Source organism: Staurois parvus, unplaced genomic scaffold, assembly GCF_062004578.1.
Source record: "Staurois parvus isolate SC_StPar_1 unplaced genomic scaffold, SC_StPar_1.0 ptg000298l, whole genome shotgun sequence".
NCBI classification, from domain to species: domain Eukaryota; kingdom Metazoa; phylum Chordata; class Amphibia; order Anura; family Ranidae; genus Staurois; species Staurois parvus.
The window spans coordinates 10,305,623-10,329,691 of record NW_028318094.1 but is presented as its reverse complement, the minus strand read 5'-3'; the positions used below and the strand labels follow the sequence as shown (position 1 = coordinate 10,329,691).

Below are 24,069 nucleotides of genomic sequence, written 5' to 3'. Positions count from 1 at the left end.
TAGACTTTGCCAAAAAACATCTTAAAAGCCAGACCAGTTCTGGAAAAGCATTCTTTGGACAGATGAAAGAAGATTAATCTGTACCAGAATGATGGAAAGAAGAAAGTGTGGGTTGGAACAGCTCATGATCCAAAGCACACAACGTCATCTATAAAACATAGTGGAGGCAGTGTGATGGCATGGGCATGCATGGCTTCCAGTGGCATTGGGTCATTGGTATTTATTGATGATGTGACAGAAGACAGAAGCAGCCGGATGAATTCTGCATGGTTTAGAGATATACTGTCAGCACAGATTCAGCCAAATGCAGCAAAGTTGATTGGACCGCGCTTCACAGTACAGATGGACGATGATCCAAAACACACTGCAAAGCAACCAAGAAGCTTTTGAAGGAAAAGAAGCAGATATTCTGCAATGGCCGAGTCAATCACCTGATCTCACACCAATTTAGCATGCATTTCACTTTCTGAAGGCAAAACTAAAGGCAGAAAGACCCACAAAGAGCAACTGAAGACAGCTGCAGTGTAAGGGATTTCCGGCAAGACGAACTGCGATCGGAAATGCGCGATCACACACGCAAATGGCGAAGATTGGCACCAGATGGCCTATTTAAGGAGTGTCTCTGTTCATGTTCAGTGCTGACTGGTCTTCAGCTTCCCCCTGTATGATTCCTTTGTTGCTGAACCGGCTTGTTCCTCATCTTACTCTGATTGCTCTCCTGATACTGGTTCCTGACTTCGACTCTGCTACTGACCTTGGCTTTTCCTCCTGATTCTGTACCGCGCTGCCTGACTGTTGATGACCCTGGCTTTTCCATGACACTGCTCCTGTCTCTTGTCCTCACGACCTACCTTGCTCTGCTGCACGTCTGGCAATCTACCATACCTGATACTCCTGTGCCAAAATCAGAGGATCTTCAGCCTTCCAAGGTATTCATCTGCAAGAGCTGCACACAACAACTACTGGCACTCTTGTTCCCCTGGGTCCTAGACTCCCTCTGTTTCAACCTCAGCGGGGTCAGGGCTAGTGACACAAGTGAGGCCGACCTCATCAATTCAGTCTCCCATCAGGAACATGACATGTAGTTAGAGCCTGGCAAAGCATCAGAAAGGAGGAAACACAGTCTTTGGTAATGTCCATGGGTTCCAGACTTCACGCAGTCATTGCCAGTAAAGGATTCTCAACAAAATATTAAAAAATGAACATTTTATTTATGATTATATTCATTTGTCCAATTACATTTGAGCCCCTGAAAATGGAGGGACTGTGTATAAAAATGATTGCAGTTCCTAAAATTTCTACTTGATATTTATGTTCAACCCCTTGAATTAAAGCTGAAAGTCTGCACTTCAAATTCATTTGGATGGTTTTGTTTTAATTTATTCTGGTGACTTACAGAGCCAAAAGTATGAAAATTGTGCCTGTGTCCAAATATATATGGACCTAACTGTATATACCATAGTTTGTGAACTCTATACATTTCCTACCAACTAAATAATAAACACTTATTTGGGTTATTTTCGTCAAAGAAATTAGCAAAATGCATTTTGGCTTAAATTTGTATAGAAATATTTATTTATTTTTATTAACGTTGAAATCTTTAGTGATCATGGAAGTCCATGTTTCTGTTGGAAGAATGCAATACCTGTTTCTAAGCAGAATTTCATTGTCCTTTTTGTCCCACCTTTAAGATACCCATGTAAAAAATGTTTTATATTTCAAAGCTATATTGGCATTGAACCTACATCTTCTTGAAAATCATATATTTACTGGTGCATGTATTATTTCTTGCACGTGACAAAATGTATTTACAAATTCTGCCATGTCCTTAATAGGCTTTGAAGTTCCCATTCACATTACACATTTCAATGCAAAAAATGTTTTCTGGAAATACATACCGTGGCGGCATGACATGCAGTTATAAGCAGGGTTGCACCTATAGCGGTACTGACACTTATAACCGCATGGTAACAGGTGCCCAGAAAAGCATCAGAAATGCATTAAAAATGTATATGCATGAGCAGTGTGAAAGCAGCCTTACACTTATGGTCTGGAAATGGTAAAAACACAGAGTTCAGCTGCATTTTTTTCTACCTCAAACTGTTCTCTTTTAAGCTGCAAAGGCATAGGCTGAGACTGCAATGCTTTGCGTTGCGGTACGGCAACCATTATCCCCCTATTGTGTTCAGTGGGCAATACTGGGGGCCACGCCGCAGTCATGTGCAGTGCACATGGTTGCAGTGCAGTGGTGCGGATTTTTAGAAGTTAACCACTTACCCATCGCCCCATAGCAGATGTACTGCTACAGGGCAGCTTCATTGGGAAAAATCATGTAAATATACATGATTTTGCATTTTTAGGTAGGGGGCACGTGCGTGCACGCGCCGCCCTACCCGCGCTGCTATTGGCTCCTAAGGATGTCAATCACTGGGTCCTGGATAGCGATTTTCGGCCAGGACTCAGTGATTGTTTGTGAAGCTGAAAATGGGAGAGATCTGTGTGTAAACAACACAGATCTCTCTCCTGTTAGCATGGACGTGCTGCTTTCTATCTCTCTGCACAGCATGAAAACATGTAGCAGAAATTTGAATTTAAAATTTTTTTATTGTATTTGTTTATAGCAGAAAGTACAAATTATTTTTTTTTCAAAATATTTGGTCTTTTTTCATTTTAATTAAAAAAAAAACCATTGGTGATCAAATACCATGACGGTGCAACTATTAGTTAAAGTAGCTTTTACACCTTTTAGTAGTAGTAGTTTAGTAGTTTTGTACACCTTGTTTGAACCCTTGTATAAGAGAAAAAAACAAAGAAATTTATAATAAAATAAAAAAAAAAAATGTAGTGCAGTGCTAAATAGCAAAAATGTTCTTGTCAGGAAGGGGGTAAACCCTTCCAGAGCGGAAGTGGTCAAAAGTAAAGTGTTTTTTTCAACATACATTACCCAAGCATTGCCCACCGTTGTCACAACAGGAGACGGTCAACACAGTCATTGCTGAAGTACATGCGTGGAGACAGAAAATGGCTGCAGGCAATCAGCAGTATTGAAATACAACAAAGCATGAAAAAAAAGGTATGGTAACTCTTTATTATACATAGGGTTTAACCACTAGCCTACAGGGCACTTATACCCCTTCCTGCCCAGGCCAATTTCCAGCTTTCAGCGCTGTCACACTTTGAATGACAATTGCGCGGTCATGCAACACTGTACCCATATGAAAGTTTTATAATTTTTTTGAGACAGATAGAGCTTTCTTTTGGTGGTATTTAATCACCTCTGGGATTTAATTTTTTTCTTAAACCAAAAACCACTGAACATTTTGAAAAAAGACAATTTTTTTCTTAGTCTCTGTTAGAAAATTTTGTCAACAAGTGATTTTTCTCCTTCACTGATGTGCGCTAATGAGGCTGCAGTGATGGGCACTGATGAGGAGGCACTGGTAGGTTGCACTGATGGGCACTGAAAGGCAGCACTGATACATGACAGTGATATATGGCACTGATAGGCGGCACTGACTGGCACTGTTAGGCAGCACTGATAGGTGGCACTGATTGGCACTGATGGGTGACATTGAAAGGCAGCCCAGATGGGCACTGATATGTGGCATTGATGTGCACTGGTATGCACGGATATGTGGCATTGATGTGGCACTGCTGAGCACTGACTGCTGGCACTGATGGACACTGACAGGTGGCACTTCTGGGGCCACACTGATCATCAGGGCACACTGATCATCAGTGCCCTGATGACCAGTGTACATGTCCCCTCCGCGGAAAGCAGATTACCGGCTCTCCTCTCCTCTCGAGCTGTCAGCGTGACAGCTCGAGAGGAGAGAAATGCCGATAACCGGCATTTCCATGTTTACATGTGATCAGCTGTGATTGGACACAGCTGATCACATGACCGAGCCGACATCTTCAGCTCTTTTCCATGATCCGCGATCTGCTGTGTCCGAGGGACACAGCGCACCGGCGATCGCCGCGCTGCGTGCTCCCTGAGCCACGCATGCGTGGTGAAAATGGAAGGACGTCAAATGACGTCCTATTAGAATGAGAGAACCACCTTGCGCCCGTCATTTTACTATATGGCGGGCGGAAGGTGGTTAAACAAACTGTCGCTTAGTTGGGGTATATATCCACTTTGGTTATAGCACCCATAAAATACAAACTCCATGCAGACAGTGTCACTGGTGAAAATCAAACACTAGTATTGCAAATAAGACAGCCCTACCCCACCACCCTGCTGGCCATCTTATTGGATGTCAGCTGCCTTTGTCTACACACATTTTAAAAGTGGGGAAAGGGCTGTAGACCAACAAAAAGTTGGGAACAATGTAACTGATAGCAGTGCTGGATTTATAAGAAGTTACAAGCCAGCAAGATTTCTGGCAAGATCAACAGGTATTTTTTCATTTGTTGGAAAGACATAACAAAACACTTTAATGGTATATTTAAAGACTATAATGGAGTAAATGTTTACACACATACTTTTAAATCCAATATTTTCCATGCATTACAACCACATACACTTTGTTCCATCACCTGTCAAGTGATCAAACTTTATTCAACCACTTGCCCTCCAGAGGATTTACCCCCCAGGCCTGACCAGGCCTTCTTTAACTATTCGTGCTGCACTATTTCAACTAGTAATTGCGCGGTCATGCAATGCTGTACCCAAACAAAAATGTATGTCCTTTTTTTTTACTTAAATAGAGCTTTCTTTTGGTGGTATTTGATCACCTGTGCACTTTTTATTTTTTGCGTTATAAACAAAAAAAGACTGAAAATTTGGGAAAAAAAAACTATATTTTTTACTTTTGGCTATAAAAAATATATAGTAAACTCAAAGTTAGTCATAAAATTTAGGCCAACATGTATTCTGCTACACGCCATTGGTAAAAAAAGTCCCAATAAGTGTATATTGATTGCTTTGTGTGAAAGTTATAGCGTCTACAAACTATGGTATAGATACTGCAATTGACACCATTTTTTGCTATACATCGCTGCGCTAGTTTAACTGACAATTGTGCGGTCATGCAGTGCTGTACATAAATTAAATTTATGTCCTTTCTTTCACACAAATAGAGCTTTCTTTTGGTGGTATTTGATTACCTCTGGGGGTTTTTTTTTACACTATAAAAAAAAAAATGCCAAACATTTTTTTTAAAAAACAATATATTTTCTCATTTCTGTCATAAAAAATACACAAACTCAAATTTTGTCATACATTTAGGCCAAAATGTATTTTTCTACATGTCTTTGGTAAAAAAAATCCCAACAACTGCATATTAATTGGTTTGTGTGAATGTTACAGCATCTACAATCTATGGTATAGATAATGGAATTTACACAGCTTTTACTTTCTGACTGCCTATCACATTTCTTGAGGTGCTAAAATACCAGGATAGTACAAACACCCCCAAATGACCCCTTTTTGGAAAGGCATGAGAGGCATGTTGAGTCCATGGAAGATTTAAGGTTTCACTTGAATGATATATTGCTGACATATGCCATGGGAATTACACCCCAAAATACATTCTGCTACTTCTACCGAGTATGGGGATACCACATGTATGAGACTTTTTGGGAGCCATACAGGAGCCCGAAATCCAATGACCACATTGAAAGTGCGTAACTTCATTTCCTCACTACCTATCACAGTTTCGGAGGCCCAGAAATGCCAGGATAGCATCAAACCCCTCGAATGATCCCAGTTAATGGGGGAAGTATGGGTGCTGCAGAATTTGTGGCCTGCCAATCAGGATTTGCAAGCACATCCGGAAGGACACTAGGTGTTCTACAGGCCTGTGTGCAAATTCTTGTTGGCTGCGGGACACTACTTGTGCTCGCCACAACACCAGCTTGTACTATACTTATGGAACTCGTCACGTCACCAAGTCATACTGCAGTGCTGGTATGTGGAATACCTGGATGTACTAGGCCGCTGGTGCTCACCAGCTCACCAAAAGGTAGAGCGGCACTAGTACTGGCACTCTACTGCATATGAGAGTCATCATGCGACTGTAACATCTCAGCAACCTGGGAATGGGGTCAGGTACTCCTGGCCTTAGTAGGGACCTCTTCTCCATTGTCTGAGCTATCTGTCTGGGTGCTGCTGCTGTCTACAGGTTCATATTCTGAGATGGATTCTGTCAGTGAGACTTCCCATTCGCTCTCATCTGATATGCCCAGAATCCTGTATGCCTCTTCACTAGAGTACCTTTCACTGGACATTTTGGCCACTAAATTTAAAGGTGAATAAAAACAAACAAGGGCGCACTCTCATCGTGCATTACCGTGGTATAACACGTAATTTATTAAATAAAAAAGGATGTATACTCACAAACCAACGTGATTATAGGCAGTATAGGTGATCCACAAAAACAGTCACAATGCAATTGTGTCTAATGATGCGGATTAGCTGACGCGTTTCAGGAGCTGAACCCCCTTCCTCAGCTCAGAGGAAGGGGGTTCAGCTCCCGAAACGTGTCAGCTAATCCGCATCATTAGACACAGTTGTATTTGAAAGGAATGTGAATCTTGTTCCCTTCTGCACTGACTTCCGTCAGCCCCTGGCATCGACCAAAAATTACCTCGGATCCGGAGTTCACCTGAGACACAAAGGAATGGCAGACAGACACAAAGTAGTATCTCAGAATGAACTGAATTTATTCTTCCGTGTTTAAACTTATATATGAAACTTAAAACAAAGCATAGAAATATAAGAGCCAATCAATTGACAGGTATGCATTTAACCAATTAGAATATTACATACGTCACTCATGCCCAATCAGTTGGCATATATGTTAATTATTAGTATATGCGTCAATGCTTGAACTTTCAGACACCTCAGAAAGCAGACAGTTCCTTTTTTACCGTTGGCCTAAAATTATTAATACACTCTCAACAGGATGTAGCTCACCGCAGACTTTCAGTCTTAGGCTTAGTTAAGGGAAAAAGGGGAAGTTGCACCTGGACAAGGAAAAAAGAGGAACTTCCTAACTCCTGACAAAATACCGTTTAAAACAAGAAAGTCAATTCTTTTAAGATACAGGCTTGAAATGGATGCTGATTCTTAAAATGGACGGGCTTTGGCTAAGAGAAACAAGATGGTGGAACATCAAACTTAGGGGCTAATCCCTTCAAACCCCCTCTTAGGTCACACACGTGACCTTACACCTTAGTCACAGGTTGGTACCTGGGGCCCTTAGTAGGTAATCAGGGTTCCCCATATACCAAACCAGGTTTCAAATAAACTGACCAGTGGATTTTCCACTCCTGAGCTTTCAGCTAATTCTTCAAACAATATTTGGAGGTTGTGAAGGGCTCTAATAATACTTCCATCAGAAACAGTGTTATGGGGAATAAGAGTACAACCGCAGGAGTTAAACATTTTACATACTTTCCCTTTATCAGCTAATAACATATCAAAACAGTATGGTTCTACCAAACTTTTGTTAACCATAGCCAATGTAGTTAACCCAATTTACATTCCCGCTAAACTGTACCCATATAATACAAATTCTGTAACAACATTACTATGTTCAAATCAGGCAAAATTTCCTGATACTGGTTTAGAGACTTAAAAGTAAATTATATAATCTGGTAACAGGGAATTTTCTTAACCAAATCAGTACATTCCTTCTCAGTGATATTATCTTTGTACACTCTAATTAGACAGAACATATTAGTTTCTTTTTCCTGAAAAAAGAAAGGAACCAGTCTCAATGCCCAATCCATCTTTTGATTGCATCATTACTCCTGTATTCTCCTAGCCACCAGGGCGAGCTGCCTACGGCAGGGGCAGGGACTGTTAAAAGGAACTGGTGGCGGTTGTTCTCTGAAAATACTATTCCTAGCGGATTGGAAATGGCTAGTAACAAAACAATAAACAATGGGATCCATACAACTATTAAAACTACTCAAAGTTACTGTGACATGGTACACAATGAGGATGACATCCCGAGACACCTCACTGCGGACACAGAAAACCACTTGACTAACATGAATGGGAGTGAAACAGACTGTGAAGATGACCAGCACCATTATGAGGAGCTGTACCGCCTTCACCCGTCTCTCTCGGCTTTGGTTCATTTGTATTGACTTGGACAAAGTCCACATGATCCGCAGGGTGTAGAAAACAACAATCACCAAGGGAACAAAATACTCAAAACCTGTCAGCATAAGTAGCTGGAAAAAACAACAATGTTTGTGGTTAATCGTTGTGGTCAGTATGATGAAAGTTACAATTACAGCAAATATCCAAATCAAAACACAGATGCATTTGGCATAACTGGGATTTCTCCATCTGCATGAGGCTCTGGCTTGCACAATGGCCAGGTAGCGATCAACACAGATGCAGGTCAGGAAAAGAATACTACAGTACATGTTCACAGAATACGTAAAACTGTGAACATAATAGCAGATATAACAGGTCTCTACATTAGAGAGAGACCCACTAAGAGGTCTGTCACTACCAAGTTAATGGTATAAATAACAGAGGGTGTCCTTACTTTGGTCTGAAAACAGAACACATAAAGGGCCAAACTGTTCAGTATTATGCCCATCAAAAAAATAAAAGAGTTAATAATTAGCAACGCCACCCAAAGGCCATAGAACCTTTGATGCAAGGTTTCACCTGGGTTGGCTTGTTGAGGGATTTGGAATTGTTTGTCATTTGCTATAGATTCATTCAGTTCAAGTTCTTTGGATGGGTTGAAGTTTCCAGGGCTGACGAAGCACTCCATGTAGTTCAGATCAATCTCTCAGGACTTCTCTGGCTGCTTCTTCTGTATCTGTGTCTTTGCCTTTGTCTTGCTTCTTAGGGGCTTGGTTCACCCTTTTTACACGGCTGGCATGGATCCAGGCCTTGGAATCCTCAGTCAGAACAGCGGTCCTAGTGACAGCGATCACGGAAACAAGTTGGTTCCTGTGAAAAAAAAAGAAAAAAGTGCCAGCAACATTTCCTTCAACTTTGTCCAAAGTTTCAATAAACTTTCTCACATATTCTTCCTGAATCAATCCTAAATCCCCTCTTTCTACCATGAGTGGCTGTCTGGCCCAGGGAGTGGGAAAAAACCTATCCATTAAAACCTAAAAAGGGGGGTAACCTGTCTTCTTAGAAGGAATCATCCTTATCTTTATACCTGAACTCTGAGGGACATTTCCACCTAGCGGCTAAACATATCCACAATTACCCAAAAATATTCCTGTCCTTTTCCTACTTCTGGCATGTGTGTAAAATCTACCTGTGAGCGGATAAAAAATGTTAATGTCTTGTCTTGTGAGGATTGTTCCTAATATATGTAATGCATCTAGACACATATGATTTTACCATAAAAGGGGGGCCAGGGATGAAAAAAAATCCAGCAGTTCACATGTAACCTGCCATCCCCTGTGACCTATCCCATAATACTGTGAGCTGTGACCTACCCCATGATACTGTAAGATGAACAGAGGTGCACTAGCTTCTAGAATACATGGTCTCCCCTCTTGTGACACAAAGTCCAGTTAGTGGAACTTTGGTCACACTAACTACATTCCACTTAATATCTTTAGAAGTAGCAAATGTACTGCAATATTTGATCTAACAGTGACATTTAAAATTGGAGCAGGATCTAAAGTGGGAGGAATATATTTTATTCTCAACTTGGGGTTTAACAACAGTATAACCTCATATTCACTAAGTGGTGGTGTGTAAGGTGGTCTCATGTCCAAGAGTAAATGACATAGCCATTTGAATCACCATCACAAATAATAGCAAACTTCTGAGACACACAGGCATGCCTTGAACCTGTACCAGAACCATCTTTGAGAAAAAACAAAACAAAAGGGCGGAGTGTACCTCCATGCTCCCCAAGCCAGGATTCCTGACATAGTTTTACAATTTTCCCTAGCATACAGATAAAACATTTGATCATATGCGGGCAGACCAAGACCAGGGGCTATTACCATAGCATGTTTCAGATACACAAAAACATTACACATTTCAATTAACCATTTCACAAGATCTGACATTTCTAAACCTGTGGTTTGTCTCAAAATACTGTCATAGTAGGAACAGTCAGGTATCCATTGGCGGCAGCAACCAATCATATCAAGAAAGGTAAGCATGTCTTTCTTGGTCAATGGGCGGGGCAGACCCATAAGAGCCGCAGCTCTCTTTGTGACTGAATTTCCTATCACCTTTTGTGAGGACAAAACCAAGGTATTCAACAGTTTCTTAACACCATTATAACTTTGCTTAGACACTTTATGATCACATATAAGATACACACTCCACCTGGCTGGCTGTCCGCACTGAAACCAACTAAACCATGGCTAGGAGTTCATGGCCTGGGGACCTGGAGGACTACAGTATAATCCTGGAGAAATTCATTCCAGATAAAACTTTTACCTCTAAAGTTAAAGGCAAAAATTAGCCATGTCTCCTTAACAACAGGAATTTGCTAAAAAAAAACAATTTGTCAAATCAATCTCTTGTAAAAAAAACAACTCGGCATCAGGTGGGATGGAGGAAATGAGTATTGGTACGTCAGGTACTATTGGGACAATGAGAAGAACATTTATAGCACTCAGGTCCTGCACAAATCTGTAAGAACCGTCTGGCTTCTCAACTAGATTTATTGGGCTGTTGTATGGTGAAATCATCTTTCCAAGGATTCTTGCCTTGAAACAAATTCTCCACCACGGACACTATTCTTACCTCCTGTATTTTAAACAAAAGGGCCTTATCTATGAAACACAGTGTGGCCTTGTATTGGAATGCAGGAAATGAATCCCACATCCAAGGAACTGTCCGCTCAAACTTTATATTGTTTCAGCAGAGAGTGAGGGGTCATATTTCAATAAACACTGTCATAACAGGGACAGTTGGTATCCCGGCAGATTAAGCTACAATACCTCCTTTCACAGAGTTTTAGATTAACACTAAGCTTTCCCAAGAGAACAAATCAACTGGACAATTGGGTATGATTTTGAATAAATGCTCTAGCAGCAAAACAAAAAAACTGAAAAAGATGGTGCTTTAAAAATGTCGGTGGGTTTCCCACCTGTTCTTATAGAGAGTTTTCCACTTTTTCAGCGAATCCTCTCCACATACTGTTTCAGGTGGTGAACTCGGGATGTCTGTTACATCCAGACTATCACTCTCCCTTAATACCAGGGAACCTGAACCAGAGGATTCTTCAAAAAATAAATCCTCCTCAGTAATTGGAGTGAGAACAATTCTCCCTTCGGCTTCATGTGTGGCAGAAGTCTGAACTACACTCTGAGAATCCTCGGGAGCCTGAACTGTAGAAGGCTGTGTGGCAGGAATTTGGACTGCACTAGGTATTTGGTGTGTCTGTGCAGATATTAATACTGGTGATGGGGGCGGTGCAGTGGCAATGGGATTTGGAATTACATAATGGTTGGTTAGGAAATCAACAATTTCCTCTGTAAGGGTGGGATAACCGTATGGTGGAGGGAGTAACATGAGAGGGTGTGTGGATCTGTCTATTTCTGACTCTAATAAATGTATTCTCGCTGCATCATCATTCCTCACCTCCGCCTTCTTTTGCCGCTTATTTTTCCTATAAAACCAAAGCGGAGCAAACGTCACCCAATTCTGTCCACCCCTGGCCATATACCTTGGGTCCCACATTGGATCTCCTTCGTACCACGGAAATGACTGTTTTTCTCCCAGACAGAGTCCCCTAACCATGTCCATGTGAAAAATACTATTGCTTCCACTATAGGGAAATGGATCCACACTGCCCATTAATTCACTCCATTCTGCTAATCTATCTACCCAGGGGTGAATTAAAGAATAATCTGTCCCACAGATACGGGCTACATAATCTATACATGATTCACCAACTTTTGGGAGAGGGGGCCTATTCCTACTCTGACTTCTCCCCATATCTTACACTTGAATATATCTGTATCACAAATCTGTCCTATAGGCTGTAATGACAATTTATCCTATAAAAATGCCTGGACCTAAGATACTTTCTCTAGTCTTTCTCTAGTGACTGATAAAAGTGAAGATTATAACCTGGGTGTACAACACTTTCTAATAATATTCTGCCAATCTTTTCTAGCTTACAACACAATTTAAACAAAACATTTACATAGGCACCCAACTCGGCGTTACCACGCAATCACCTCACCCAGATCATCAACCAATAAGGCTTATCTGTGTGGGGTGGGGCATGTCACACGGAAATTGACAATACCTTCAGTGACCACTGGCCCATACACTTTACCACCTGGGCACTTGTGTCACACAAACAAATTATCTTATACTTCTATGCGATAGGAAGAAAAGCAAAGGTTTACAGGTGAATTATTGGTCAACCCCGGGCTTTTCCTGGTTTCTTCTCAGAGAAACTCTTTTCCAATCTCTTCTTATAAGAAATTGTGCAGTTCCCAAAACTGCCTCTAGTCTTTTCCAAAAGACCTTTGTGCTCCCCACAGCACTTTTTTTGCGCCTGGCCACTGACGTCTTAAGACGCGAAGCCCAGTGCTTACCTTAGGGCATGAGATTTCAATCAGAGCTTTTCTGGCAAGAGACTATCTGGCAAAATGACAAAAAATCTTACTTACCAAAAAAGATGATTATCTCATCCCGGACGAGCCCCCAATTGAAAGGAATGTGAATCTTGTTCCCTTCTGCACTGACTTCCGTCAGCCCCTGGCATCGACCAAAAATTACCTCGGATCCGGAGTTCACCTGAGACACAAAGGAATGGCAGACAGACACAAAGTAGTATCTCAGAATGAACTGAATTTATTCTTCCGTGTTTAAACTTATATATGAAACTTAAAACAAAGCATAGAAATATAAGAGCCAATCAATTGACAGGTATGCATTTAACCAATTAGAATATTACATACGTCACTCATGCCCAATCAGTTGGCATATATGTTAATTATTAGTATATGCGTCAATGCTTGAACTTTCAGACACCTCAGAAAGCAGACAGTTCCTTTTTTACCGTTGGCCTAAAATTATTAATACACTCTCAACAGGATGTAGCTCACCGCAGACTTTCAGTCTTAGGCTTAGTTAAGGGAAAAAGGGGAAGTTGCACCTGGACAAGGAAAAAAGAGGAACTTCCTAACTCCTGACAAAATACCGTTTAAAACAAGAAAGTCAATTCTTTTAAGATACAGGCTTGAAATGGATGCTGATTCTTAAAATGGACGGGCTTTGGCTAAGAGAAACAAGATGGTGGAACATCAAACTTAGGGGCTAATCCCTTCAGTATTGTGACTGTTTTTGTGGATCACCTATACTGCCTATAATCACGTTGATTTGTGAGTATACATCCTTTTTTATTTAATAAATTACGTGTTATACCACGGTAATGCACGATGAGAGTGCGCCCTTGTTTGTTTTATTCACCAGTGGTCAGATTTCCCGATCTCAGAAGGGCAGCACCTCTTCGGTTGGCATTTTGGCAATTCCTTGGTTTGCATGAAGATTGGAGCGCTGGTTTCGTTTATCTCTTGGAGTGCATTCACTAAATTTAAAAAGGTACCTAGTGTGACTCACAGGAAAAACAGCACCTGGCTGTCATGGACTGCTAATGCTATCTGAAAACACTGGTGACACTAATACAGTGATCAGCAAAAAATCTGTACACTGTACTAATGACACTGGAGACAGGGCAGTGAGGGAGTTAACTAAGGGGCGATCAGGGGGTTAAATGTGTCCTAAAAAGTGTCCTAACTGTGTAAGTGTGCTGTTTTACTCACGTGTCTGCTTTCTTCTCTCTCTGGGATGGAATGTACCCGGAGAGAGAAGATTTCATATTTACTGTACCTGTGTAAATGTAAACACAGGTACAGGACAGGGATTGATCATCCATTTCAGGCCGAACATCACTGGCCTAAATCGGACGATCGATCGCTTGGACACCGAATCAGGGCACCAGCGGGTCAGCTCGCATGCATGCTCCAGGCCCGCGATCACCATGGGAGCGCGAATCACATATATATATATACACACACACACACACACACACACACACACATGATTTTGCGCATCCATGCCACCCTGTAGCAGTATTTCTGCTATACAGCGGTGCGGAAGTGGTTAAACAAGGCCCACCACAATCCTCTATTGACTGTTACATATTCTGAACTACAGTGTCTGTCGCCAAAGTTTCTCTATTTTTCAATGACGGGTTTTATCAGCTTCCTTATTCTTTAGTCAGGTGTTTAGTAATAATGTGCAGAAACAAAGGCCTTTTTTATTTCTGAAGATATCTAGCAGTCTTTGTATCCCAACCATCAGCAGTAACGTCAGTGCATTGTATCCAGGGAGCTAAATGCGCAAGACCCGGGGTCACAGCAGCTGAATACACCCCGCTCAGAAAACAGAGACAATGAATTGCAAATGACACTCCAGACAAAAAGCAGAGGGAGAAGGAAGGAGCAAAAGAAACCTCATTCACTGCAAACACCACAAAAGGACTGTGCCTGGACTGAATTGGCTTTCTGTACACACTGATCCTGTATGACTGTGTGTGGTAAGAAACGAAACCTTCCACAGAAAGCAAGAAAAGACAGAATCTGGAGTCCTGGGTGGTTCTTGTTGCATATTAAAGGTTGAACTTGAGGCAGATATAAAAGGAAAACTAATGCAGCCTTTTAAACATTAATACATCATCATTAAATGTGTTTTCCAAGTGCAAGCAGTGTAGGTACTTTTGGCTTGGTATCGGTTCCGCCATACAGTCTGTGTACAGCAGAGCTAAGACTAGGACTGGTAGAAGCAGTTTAAGGAGCCAATCAGCTTTGAGAAATTGTTTATGTGCCAAAAAAAACAAGCTAATAAGAAAAGAGAGCAGAGTGACACAGTTAAAGCGGAACTAAACTCTCTCAATCACTCAATTAGCATTAACTATTTTTAGTCCTTATAAACAGATAGGAAGATATATTATTATTATTTTTGTTTACATTTCTTCATTTGCTTCCTGGTTTCTGACCTTGGCCAAAATGCTGAAATACATCCCCAGTGTCTTCAGGAGGGGAGGAGTGACTTTCACACCCAAGCACACCCTCCTGCCTGCATGCCTGAGTCAAGAGTAGATGAATTCCAAGTAAATGCAACATGAATCATCTGCCCTTACTTAAGAAGACTGTAGCTAGAAATGCTAGATGGTGTTTTTCAAAGTGTTTTCTCATCAATATAAAGCACAGAGATATGGATTGATGGGGGAGTTTGCTTTGAATATTAAAAGTGAATTAAATAGCATTTTCAGTATGTGGTTTTCAGACAGTTTAGTTCTGCTTTAAGTTTATCAGTCTGCTGCTTCTCTTTTCACTGTCCAGTCACAGGGTGAGGGAGAGACAAGACCAGTAGGTACTGCTAAAACACAACAGAGAAAATTTAGGTCTCCAGTCCTGCCAGACAGAGCTGTGCATATCTCGGGATGGGATGGACAGACATGCAGATCCTTTGTTGGACCAACAAGAAGGCTCAAAGGAAGGACAAGGCAGGGTCAGATGCATCTTTTTTTGGCCTTGTTCACACGGGCGTACCTAAGTGTATACCTGTGCAAGGGCTGGGTTTCCTCACACAGGGATGCACAGGTATCCCTTGTATCCCTGTGCAGGCAATCCCATCGAGATCAACTGAGACACAGTGGCTGCATGAACACCCTGTCTAAGTTCAGGGACCCAAACCCACACAGTTGTCACATTGGGAGCAGCGGCTCTGCCCGTGCAACCGTTGCGTCCCAACTGATATGAACGGGACTGCTTGCAAATGGATGAACAGAACACCTATGCATCCCCATGTGGGCAAACACAGCCCTCACATGTACGCTTGATAACATCTGTGTGAACCAGATCTTATAGGTAAAAGTCGAGGTTTGCCTAAATTTCCAAATCTGATCCTTTTAAATGCTGATGTCACTTATTCACATACTCAGTTTGAATAGACATGGTTTGTAACCATTGTGCAAGTCCTGTCCTAGGGTGACAATATTTACTCATTATACTGTATCAATGGAAGAGCAGTGTTGTCACCCTAGGACAGAAATGTTTTACAACTGCAGAACATCCTCCTCTCTCCTTGACAAAGGTGGAGGCATTCTGAATCCACAGAAAAGAACTAGTAAGAGCTCAAAACACGGTTTAGGATTTCAGAGCACAGGAATTTACCAATTTACTGGATTTGTGGCAGAATCAACAGTTTTTTTTTGTTTGGTTTTATATTTTACACTTTCTGAAAAGAAGTAACAAAATATTTTTAATGGTATATTAAACAGACTAAAATGAAGCAAATAACACGCATCGATCGAGTTTGCATACACTGTAAGGTGTGTAAACCTGGCTATAAACTAGCAGAGATTTGTTTGAAATGGTCAGTTTTCAGTACTTTCTTCAATTTTCTAATCATTAGTGGGGTCAAATCAACATTCATTATCAACAGCGGTGAGAAAATTCAAAGGAGCAAGATGGAAACTTTTTTCTTGATTGAATGCATTTCGAACAGTGCATGTGGTTTCATTCAGAAATGACTTGCAATCCAAAATTGAATGTTAAAAACAAACATAATTTTGAAGTACTTTCAAACAACATTTGTCCAGTCATTAAATGTACAATAATAGAAAAAAAAAAAAATCACATGAATACTCACAAAAAAGCTTGTTTGAAAATCTACTAGTGTATGACCAGCTTTATATTAACCGCCTCCCGCCCGCATATAAGGAAATGACATAAGAAAACGGACAGGCAGCGGTTCTCTCGTTCTCTCGTTCATATGACGTCCTCCCACTCTATCCACGTGTGCGTGCCCCTGGGACACAGCGGATCACCGATCAGCGGAAAAAGCCAATGACGTTGGCGCTGTCATGTGACCAGCTGTGTCCAATCACAGCTGATCGCATGTAAATAAGGAAATGCCGGTTATCGGTATTCCTGTCCTCACAAGCTGACAGCTCATGAGGAGAGGAATGCCGGAAATCGGCATTCCTCAGAGGGGACATGTACACTGATCATCAGTGCCCTGATGATCAGTGTAGCCCCATCAGTGCCACCTGTCAGTGTCCATCAATGCCACATCAATGCCACATATCAGTGCCTACCAGTGCAAATCAATGCCACATATCAGTGCCCATCTGATCTTTCTTTCAGTGCCACCTATCAGTGCCAGTCAGTGCCACCTATCAGTGCCATATATGAGTGTTGCCTTTCAGTGCCCATCAGTGATGCCTGCCAATGCCCATCAGTGCCACCTACCAGTGCTTCCTATCAGTGCCCATCACTGCAGCCTCATAAATTTTCCGTTGTTTTTGGTTTGTTTAGCAAAAAAATAAAAAACCCAGAAGTGATTAAATACCACCAAAAGAAAGCTCTATCTGTCTCAAAAAAAATTATAAAAATTTCATATGAGTACAATGTTGCATGACCGTGCAATTGTCATTCAAATTGTGACAGCGCTGAACACTGAAAACTGGCCTGGGCAGGAAGGGGGTAAAAAGGCCCGGTAGACAAGTGGTTAAAATACTAAGTTCTGCACCAACACTGAACACACTGCCAGTGAAGCAAAACGAAGGGGAACCAAAATAACTCTTACAGGAAGAAGGAATGTCAAAATATCTTTCTTCACTTATGGTCTGCTTTACCTAACATAACTAGAAATATAGAGAAGAGATTATTACCAAATATTCTCCTTACCCATAGCCTGCTTCCCCATAGCACACTGATAGGTATTTCTTGGGGACTGGTTAAGATGAGGATATGGAATAAGCCCAGCACAAACCCCAAGCAAGGTAAATGGCTCAATCTCCAAATATGTTGTCTGTCTTGAAAAGAAAGGAGAAAAGAAAATATCACGAATTTAACGAAGAACTCTGGGATAGGCAACAAAACTCATTTTGTTGCCTATCCCAAAAATTCCGCTGCCCCCTGAAAAATGCCGCCCTATGCAAATGCCTTGTTTGCCTTGTGGTAAATACACCCCTGGAGGGGAGCAATAGTGCCCCATCGTTGGTGTCAGTGGGGGGGGGAATAGTGCCCCATCGTTGGTGTCAGTGGGGGGGAGGAATAGTGCTCCATCGTTGGTGTCAGTGGGGTTGGGGAGGAATACCATCGTTGGTGTCAGTGGGGGGGTAGAATAGTGCTCCATCGTTGGTGTCAGTGGGGGGGGGGAGGAATAGTGCTCCATCGTTGGTGTCAGTGGGGGGGAATAGTGCCCCATCGTTGGTGTCAGTGGGGGGGAGGAATAGTGCTCCAATGATGGGGCACTATTCCTCCTGCTGACACCAATGAAACTTACCTTGCTGACCCCTGCTCCAGCCTGGGCTCACTCCCTCCCTCTCCTATCCACAGCCAGCATACCTGGCTGCAGCAGCACTATCTGCATGGGACAGACACTTACCGTTCAGCTGTCTTCCTTCTCCGACCGCTTTCCTCTTCACTCGCTTCGGCTGCTCCCTCACTAGATCTTCTTTGATCTTCACGCTGCCACTCGGCTCCTCCTCTTCAAGCTCTGCCTCCTTGCCGGTGATTGGCCGCCTGCGTGCCTTTCCTGAGCTACAGTTCCAGCGGCCAATCACTGGTGAGGAGGTGGAGCTTGCAGAGGGAGGGACAAGCTGCTATAGGCTGTTGAGTGATACCGGAGGTGTGGCCAGACGACAGGGGCGCCATGTCATCCCGCCCACACATCGTGATCAAGGGAAATGAAGACACTGGACCCGCTGACCGCACAACTTCTTTACCACTCCTCCAGCAGTTCTTTGTGGACAGGATCAACGTGGGACTAGGACACGGAGTTGCGGACCCAGGTAAGACACAGCAGCCCACCCCTGTACTAAGTGTCCCTTCTGTGGGAAAGGGGGGGGCGGCGGCGCCAGCGTGCCGCCCCCCTAAAATGTGCCGCCCTAGGCAAATGCCTTGTTTGCCTCGCGGCAAATATGCCCCTGCTGCAGCCACACATGTACAAGGGGCGTGTATACGTGTGTCTGTGGGGCAGAGAATGCCCCATCACTAGATGACTGGTCTGTAGAGGTGACAGCTCACTGGTGGGCTCGCACACATTGGTTCAGATCCTAGTTCGAACACGCCTAAGATGATCACTGGTGTGGAAGAACTCAAGAGGCCTGCACAGAGCCTTGACTTCCATCCTACAGAACACATTTGGGATGAATTCCCTGGGAGCGTGCAGCACCGCAATCCGGTGCCCGCTGTGTCCCGATCATGCGATCACTGATTGGCCAATCAGTGATCACATGAATAGTAGTAAGAAAGATGTCACTTCCTGACATTATTGCTTACTACTAGTGAAATCTGTGAATGATCACAGAGGTCACATGGTACAGGGCTATTCACAACAGCCTTGTACCATGTGACAAGCTGTGACCAATCACAGCTCACACAGTAGTTCTCAATGGCTGCAAGAATGCAGCCAGAGAGAAGGAGAAATGATTGCTTTTACAGCCTTTGTGGGTGTAAAAGCAATCAGTGTAAAAAAAAAAAAAAATCATCACCCCCCACAAGTAGTACAATGTCACTATGGTAACACTGTACTGCTAGAGTGACAGTAATAATATAAAAAATAAAAATGTAATTTTTGTTTTAATTATAATTTTTGGTTATAAACTAATTTGTTTTTTTTTTGTTGGCCAAGATTTATGAAGAAAGATTTATTTGCAAAATTTTATAAGAAAAACACTTTTTTTTTTCAAAATGTTTGGACTTTTTAATTTATATAGCAAAAATAAAAATCCCAGTGGTGAATAAATACCACCAAAATAAAGTTTCATCTGTCTCAAAAAAAATGCGAAAAAATTCATATGGGTACAGTGTTGCATGACCGCGCAATTGTCATTCAAAGTGTGACAGAGCTGAAAGCTGGCCTGGGCAGGAAGGGGGTGAAAGTGCCCGGCAGGCAAGTGGTTGAAGCCCAACTCCAAGCCTGAGATTTCCAACCCTCCTCATTTCCCTCCACCCCTTTGTAATTTTATATCCTCAAAAAAAAAAAAAAATCTATCCCTACCCTTTTTTTCAGGTGTTTTCTATCTGGCCCATTGACATCACTGATCCTTTTCATCCTCTTCTTCCTCCGGTAGTAGGTGTATGTGAAATGCTGCAGATCAGGTTCATCTATTGATGCTGCACCATTCAGCATTTTCTTGTGAGTCCAGGTTGAGGATGGAGTCTTCACACCCTGGTCTAGCAGAAAGTGAGTTGAATGACGCTGGCCATTATTCAGTCGGTAGGAGGAGTGGTTAAAGTTCACTAGAAGAAGGAAAAAAAATAAATAAATAAATAAATAAATAAAGGGAGTGGAGGTCACATGTATCAAAAAATGGAGCTCCATTCTGCGCCAGACTCTATTGAACAGAGGGAACTGCGGGCCGGAAGTGGGAGGAGTCTGCGGGCCGGAAGTGGGATGGGCAAAGCATGTTGCTTAGCAACCCGCTATGCTGCTCAGTCTGAAGGAGGAGCTGCTGGAGTCAACATCATCTGAGCGCTGCGGAGAGGCGGACTGGCCAACCAATGGACTGTGGAGCCTGATGAAGTAGGTGGAGCCTGATGAAGTAGGTGGAGCCAGCGACATGTGGGCGAATGAGGGAGGAGATTTATCATTTTAAATGATTGTATATATGATCGGCGGGGTCTGGGTGGGTTAGTTACTGGGACCGCCCCCAGCAGATCGGTGTAGTAATTACTGGGACCGCCCCCTGCAGATCGGTAGGGTAGTTACTGGGACCGCCCCCCTGTCAGTTCTGGACTGGGCTGTCAGTCAGCTTGGACCCAGACTGCCAATCGGTGAGCGCGGTTGTAGAGAGAGGAGATGGAGGTCACATGTATCAAAAAATGGAGCTCCATTCCGCGCCAGACTCTATTGAACAGAGGGAACTGCGGCCCGGAAGTGGGAGGAGTCTGCGGCCCGGAAGTGGGAGGGGCAACACACGTTGCTTAGCAACCCGCTATGCTGCTCAGTCTGAAGAGTCAACATCGTCTGAGCGCTGCGGAGAGGCGGACTGGCCAACCAATGGACTGTGGAGCCTGATGAAGTAGGTGGAGCCAGCGACATGTGGGCGAATGAGGGAGGAGATTTATCATTTTAAATGATTGTATATATGATCGGCGGGGTCTGGGTGGGCTAGTTACTGGGACACCCCCCCCAGCATATCGCTGGGTAATTTATTGGGACCGCCCCCTGCAGATCGTTGGTGTAGTTACTGGGACCGCCCCCCTGTCAGTTCTGGACTGGGCTGTCAGCAAGCTTGGACCCAGACTGCCAATCGGTGAGCGCGGTTGTAGAGAGAGGAGTGAGTAGGCCGGGACGGATGTTCCCGGTTGGTTGGAGCTGTGGTGTGCAATGATTGGGTGATCGGACAGATCTTTCCTGGGATCGATCTCCTGTGTGCACAGCCAGCCCTGTGATCTGTAGAAGCCGCATTAGATGACATGGGAACAGCAGGTGGCAGGATGATGACATTGCAGCCGCTGTATTCCTGTAGTAGAGGCTCTCCAGGTCTGGGACATGACTCTAGTAGAGGCTCTCCAGCACCTCAGGCTCAGACACCACCACTCTTATTAACCATTTGCCCTCCTGTTGGTGCTATATAATTCCTGTATAATAATTATGTTCTTTTGTTCACACAAATAGAGCTTTCTTTTGGTGCTATGTGATCAACTCTGCGGTTTTTTTTATGTTTTGTGCTATAAACAAAAAAAGACAACATTTAAAAAAAAAACTATTTTTTTGCTTTCGGTTATAAAAAAATATATAGTACACTCAAATTTAGTAACAAATTTAGGCTAAAATGTATTCTGCTACATGTCTTTTGGTAAAAAAAGATCCCAATAAGTGTATACTGATTGGTTTGTGTGAAAGTTATAGCATCTACAAACTACTACTGTATATATTGGAATATACACAGCTTTTACTTTCTGATTGCTATCACATTTCTTGAGCTACTAAAATGCCAGAGCAGTACAAACACCCCAGGGGAGGGGCTCTGACGTCCCGACGCCACCAACAGCGGAACGGCGAGTACTGTTATTGTGCGAGGGAACACACTTTTAAAAACGCTCTGTATTACCCTGTGAAATGTAAGTTTGCATTTGTCTGGAGACACATTAAAACCCTGTATGAAGGATAAAGCACTATGTGGGAATCTTTCTTTTACATGTCCTAAATTGGAGGAGCAAAAGGGAAGAAGAGGATACAGGAGATAGACTTTAACAGGAGGAGGGGAGATATCTATTTCCATCTATCCAGCCCTTATAACTCAGAAGAAAAGGCCATCTAGTGGAAGGAAAGTAATATTACAATCTACCCCAACAGCAATACATTTTCCATTTTCGGGACAATTACATGTCACCTGAGTTAAGGATAACCAGTATATAGCTCTAATCACTATTTTAGGCTGCACAAGTGAGAGTGAGCACACTATATTATTTGTATTGTTTTATCATTATTTATTTATTATTTTTTATATGAATTAGTATATTGTTTTTTATCATATATATATATATATATATATATATATAAATATATATATATATATATATATATATATTTTTTTTTTTTTTTTTCTTTACTGTTTTATGAAATATTTTTGCATCTTTGCACATATAAGTTTTGCACATAATATACCACTACGTATGGGGGTCTTTTTTCAGTTTACCTGATTTGATTAACACTGTGTCCATATAATTTGAATTTATCAGCTTTTTTCACATTATTTATTTTATTAATATGGTTAATCAAATATAGCACCAGGAGTTTTTTAAATTCTATCACCATGGATTCATTTAGAATTATTTAAATTTATTCATTTATTTATTTTTTATATATTTATATTATTCATCACTATATAATATTGAGGAGCGCGACGCATTTAATATTTTATTTATTCATTTTCACACAATATTATGAGTATGTGTTTCTGTGTTGATGCACCATCACATTTATAGGAGCTAATTATTTATAAGTATTTATATACCACCATAGTGGCTCACAAGTTCACATCATTACAAACACCCCAAATTACCCCTTTTCAGAAAATAGAGACCCTAAGCTATCTGCTGAGAGGTGTGTTGAGTCCATGGAAAATTCTTTTTTTTTTTTCCACACGTTTTTGGAAAAGGGCAATTTTTTTTTTCCACACAAATTTGTCACTTAAATGATTTATTGCTCACACAAGCCATGGGTATATGTGGAATTACACCCCAAAATATATTCTGCTACTTCTACCAAGTATGGGGGTAGCACATGTGTGAGACTTTTTGGCAGCCTATCCACATACAGGAGCCTGAAATCCAATGACCACTTTGAAAGCCTGAACACTTTTTTTACATTTTAATGCTCAAAAACAATTTTTGCTTTTTTAAATGTTTTCATTTATTTTTTAAACTGTAACAAGCAGATATTCGGGTCTCTCAAAATGCAATAGCCAGTTTTCTAACTACCTAACATGAGTGTCAAGCCTAATTCCATCCTGCTACAGACACAACATATTTTTTTGGGGTGACTTTTGGGTTGTGGTACCAGGAATGGCATCAGGAAGATGCCTCTCATGCAGCCGGTTCACTGCATCTGGGTTAGGGGTTTGGGCCATAGCACCTTCTGGATACAAAAGGGCCGTGATAATCTCTTCCTGGAATTTTAGGAAGGATCCACTTCTTCCAGTTGCTTTGTAAAGCACAAAAGCGTTGTACAGAGCCAATTAAAATAAATATACAGACACTTTTGTTGTACCAGCGTCTGGCTTTACGAGAAACTAAGTACGGCTTCATCATCTGGTTGTTGAAGTCCACCCGTCCCATGTTAAGGTTATAGTTGTGGACACAGAGGGGCATCTCAACAACACCAGCTGCCATGGTAATTCGGATGGTCATGTCTGCGTGAATGGAAGACAGGATGAAAAATCCCGTTTTGTCCTTCCACTTCACTGCGAGCAATTTATCGTTTTTCAAGCTGGCCTTCTCCCCCGTTCTAAGATGGGGGATACAAGCCATTGGGGGAAGCCCCAGAGATTAGGTTGCACTTGTGCCACATGCACCAATTTCAAGATTGTACAAATGTCTAAATAGTGGCACGCTTGTATACAC

At 42.1% G+C, this 24,069-nt stretch overlaps 1 long non-coding RNA gene across 1 annotated transcript in view; it reads right to left on the bottom strand.

The window, feature by feature from the left end:
• LOC149458049 (uncharacterized) overlaps positions 1–20,338 on the bottom strand; it is a 58,974-nt gene extending 38,636 nt beyond the window's left edge. Inside the window, exon 1 of the long non-coding RNA XR_016313537.1 lies at positions 19,997–20,338. This is a non-coding gene — a long non-coding RNA (uncharacterized LOC149458049). The remainder of the gene's footprint in view (positions 1–19,996) is intronic.
• Positions 20,339–24,069: the final 3,731 nt, after the last annotated feature.